Source organism: Ovis canadensis, chromosome 7, assembly GCF_042477335.2.
Source record: "Ovis canadensis isolate MfBH-ARS-UI-01 breed Bighorn chromosome 7, ARS-UI_OviCan_v2, whole genome shotgun sequence".
Taxonomy (NCBI): Eukaryota; Metazoa; Chordata; class Mammalia; order Artiodactyla; family Bovidae; genus Ovis; species Ovis canadensis.
Window position 1 is genome coordinate 76,825,448 of NC_091251.1, and position 4,524 is coordinate 76,829,971.

The 4,524-nt window shown below is 42.7% G+C and overlaps 1 pseudogene; it reads left to right on the forward strand.

The window, feature by feature from the left end:
• The first annotated feature begins 3,277 nt into the window (after window positions 1–3,277).
• Window positions 3,278–4,296, forward strand: LOC138444181 (histone-lysine N-methyltransferase SETMAR-like; annotated as a pseudogene).
• Window positions 4,297–4,524: the final 228 nt, after the last annotated feature.

The window sequence follows — 4,524 nt, forward strand, 5'->3', positions numbered from 1 at the left end:
TCATTATAAAATGTTTTATAAGTGAAAATCTTTTGGAACACATTCTAAATTATATTAAGGAACCTAAGCACTTGGGAGACATTGGGACAGTTCCCATTTGAGCCTGGCCAGATTTTGCTTTATCCTTTAGATTTAAATTCTCCTCTCCAGGGCTTCCCAGGTGGCACAGTGGTAAACAATCCACCTGCCAATAAAGGAGACACTGGAGACTAGGGTTCGATCCCTGGGTCAGGAAGATCCCCTGGAGTAGGAAACAGCAACCCACTCCAGTATTCTTGCTGGAAAATTCCATGGACAGAGGACCCTGGCATGCTATAGTCTACAAAGAGTAGGACATGACTAAGCACATACACACTCCAGAAGTAACAATCTTCAAAGCAAGAGAGATATTCTAGAGCCTATGTTACAACCAAATTTATCTAAAAAGAACTTTTCATCAAAGGAACTGAAGACGAGCAAGGCACTTCCATACACTTGAGTTAAACTCCCCTCCCCTTCTCTTTGCAAATATAAATAGCTTAAGACAGAAATAGCATATGGGAAACCTAGAAAACCATTTACACTCAGCAGATATGTCCAGCTGAATTACTGAAGTCCACCTCAGCAGAGGTTAAACATTAACAGGTGCAAGGAGAAATTTTTGTTAAAACAGTTTCATATGATTTCATCTCACAAAGATATTCTATTTATATATTCTATTTTCCCTACCATGAAACAGTTTTTTTCCTCCCTATTCATTTCAGCAGCCCTGTCTACTCCACTCTTTCTTCCCCATTCCATTCTCCACCCTCACCCCAACAGAACACTCATCTCTTCCTCTTGCAGTATGCCACACTCTGGAGCAGACTTAAGTTACTTTGCTTCCTGCTTGTGACAGTGATGTCATCATTTAACATCTTACTCTAGATCCGGCAAATACATATACATATACACCCATCACTCTTACCTTGCCCATGACAGACATTGGTAAGAAATTACAGCACTCTTTTTCCCTGATTCTAAATGCTGCCTCTGAATCGTTCTCAAGGCAACATTTCCAGGCAAGCACTGCAAATCTGTAGGGATGGGCATGTGAACTGAAAGCTAATCACCATCACTGTCTGCGGGATCCTTGTCACGTGCTCCCCATGTCTGCTGTAGACATAGTTCGACCATCACAGCTTCCCAGGCAGCAGAGGCTCAGAAGAGATTGGGCAGGACTTAAAAACAGGGACTTCCCTGGTGGTCAAGACTCTGTGCTGCCAATGCAGGGGGCATGGGTTTGACCCCTGAACTAAGAAACTGAGATCCCACATGCCATGCAGTCAAAAGATGTTTCTTTTAATAATAATAAATAAAAAGAATCCTTTCCTAAAACTCAACTACAGATTCTTACCAAAGCAACTTCAAAATTTGCCAAGCACCTATATATACGAACTTTTTGTTTTGCTTCCCCTTCTCCCTCCTTCCCTCAGTAAGACAGGTTGTCACACGTTCACAAGGGAGACCGCTCTAAGAACCTACCGGATCTATGAAGTCACGGATGTTTTCCAAAACTTTGTGAACCTAGGCGAGGTTCTGCTTCATCCCAGAATGACTTTTTAAGAGACTAAAGGTGCTTGTATCCATTTTTAAAGGAAATGCAAAAATAATAAAATTTAAATATAAAAGGAAATGCAAACACCTGGTCTAGGCATCTCCAGCCACTGGGATCTTCTCCTGTTACCTCCTCATACTGGGGGCACAGTGCCTCTGGGCTGGCTTTCTGGGTCATGATGGGAGGTAGAGATGAAATTGTGGGTAACTATTAGTTAAATCCATTTCACCTGCCTTCACTAATCATAGTCCGCCAAGCAGCATGTCAGTTCAGTTCAGTTCAGTCGCTCAGTCGTGTCCGACTCTTTGCGACCCCATGAATCGCAGCACGCCAGGCCTCCCTGTCCATCACCATCTCCCGGAATTCACTCAGACTCACGTCCATCTTCTTTAATATAAGATGCACCCCGTCAGCTGTTTTCCAGAAACTTGGTTTCCACTCTGTCTAGTTGGAGCTGAGCGGGTTAAGACGGAATTGGCGCACTGACCTTCCAACTGGGCATGCGCTGGAGCAATGACCTTCCAACTGGGCATGCGCAAGTGTCCCACGAACTTTTGAGGTCCGAAGGCGGAAAGTTTCGCCTAGTAGTCGTTGTTCGCCGAGTCGTGTCCGACTCTTTGCAACCCCACGGACTACAGCATGCCAGGCCTCCCTGTCCCTCACCATCTCCTAAGTTCGCCCAAGTTCATGTTCATTGCATCACTGATGCCTTCCAGCTGTTACACCTGTGCAGACTGGCAATTACCGCACCTTTCCCGAAGCTCCCTATGGTTCAGACTACACTTTATTCCTTACCCTATAGCTACAACCCCCTTCCAGTCACTCTCCTTCCGGAAGGCAGATCTGAATTTTGTTCTACCGTCTTCTTGATCGTCTGGAACTTAAAACTCTCCTTGCTGCAAACCTCACCTGGATGTCTTAGCATTTTGGCTGTGCATCGGGAAAAGTGAACCTTGTTTAGAAGAAGCAGGAGTAGGGACTCGAATATTTCCACCCAGGATCTGGGTGCTGGTCCTTCATAAATTCTGCTTCACCCAAGCTGCACAGGAGAGTGAGAAGAAAAAGAGGAAGAAATGAGGAAAGCAGGGAGAAAAAGAGATGGTAGGCAGAGGGGGAGGGAAGGCGAGAAAGAAGGGGAGAGAAAAATGGGTGGGTAGGAGGAGAAGAAAGGGAAAGAACAGGAGCACAGTATACAGGTGTCCTCGCCTAATTCTAATTTAACAAACATGGGAAACAGGCATAAATAAGGATTATTGTTCCTTTTTTTTTCCCTCCAGTGAAGAAACAGGCTTAGAAAGTTTAAGGAACTTGCTTAAGATCTCATAGCTAGGAAGCCACGAAGAAAGGATTTGAAGCCAGGTAGTATGAGTTGGTAAATGGAAAGGGAGCCTGGCGTGCTGTGATTCATGGGGTCACAAAGAGTCGGACACGACCGAGCGACTGAACCGAACTGAACTGAGTCTGACTCAAGAACCTGCTATTCCAACAAGGAGGAAAAGACAATGTAGAGAAGACATTAGGTTGGTGCAAATGTATTCATAATCGTGGTTTTTGCAATTTTGAAATTTGCTATTTGACACTGGAATACATTCTTAAATAAGTATGGCTATGTTATACATCATTTTAATGTGCACTTCCCACTTTGTTTTTTTTTTGCTAATGATTTATTACTTGCTATTTTTTTTGTATGTATTTTAGGCTATGGAAATGGTATTAAACAAAAAGAAAATCCGGGCAGTTTTCTTATTCGAATTCAAAATGGGTCGTAAAACAGCAGAGACAACTGTCAATATCAACAATGCATTTGGTCCAGGAACTGACAACGAACGTCCAGTGCAGTGGTGGTTCAAGAAGTTTGGCAAAGGAGACAAGAGCTTTGAAGACGAGGAGTGCAGTAGCTCGCCTTGGGAAGTTGACAATGACCAGCTAAAAGTCATCATCAAAGTTGATTCTGTTAACAGTCACACAAGAATTTGCTGAAGAATACAACATTGACCATTCTATAGTCGTTCAGCATTTGAAGCAAATTGGAAAGGTGAAAACGCTCGATAGGTGGGTGCCTCATGAGCTGACTGGAAGAAAAAAAAAATCTTCATTTTGAAGTGTCATGTTCTCTTATTCTACGAAACAACAACAAACCATTTTTCAATCGGATTGTGACACGTAACAAAATGTGGATTTTATGACAACCAACTCAGTGGTTGGACCTAGAAGAAGCCTCAAAGCACTTCCCAAAGCGAAACTTACACCAAAAAAGGGATCCTGGTCACTGTGTGGTGGTCTGCTGCTGGTCTGATTCACGACAGCTTTTTGAATTCCAGCAAAACCATTACATCTGAGAGGTATGCTCAGCAAATTGATAACATGCACCAAAAACTGCAATGCCTGCAGCTGGCAATGATCCACAGAAAGGGCCCAATTTTTCTCCACAACAACGCCTGACTGCATGTCCCACAACCAACACTTTAAAACTTGGATGAATTGGGCTACCAAGTTTTGCCTCATCTGCCAGTTTCACCTGACTTAATGCCAATGAACTACCACTTCGTCAAGCATCTTGATGACTTTTTGCAGGGAAAACACTTCCACAACCAGCAGGAGGCAGAAAATGCTTTCCAAGAGTTCATGGAATCCCAAAGAACAGATTTTTACACTACAGAAATAAACTTATTTCTTGTTGGCAAAAATGTGTTGATTGTAATGGTTCCTATTTCAATTAATAAAGATGCATTTGAGCCTAGTTATAATGATTTAAAATTCATGGTGTGAAACCTCAATTACTTTTGCACAAACAATGAGCAGTTTAGAGAAGCCAGAGCATCTTTGGAAGTAGGGAAATGGAGTTAACACTGTTAAAAAAGAAAAATACAAGAACTCTGGAGATCGACTTTCAGAGGATGAAATTGAGGCTATTGGAACCGAAGCTTTCTCTCTAGTAAAAATAAGCA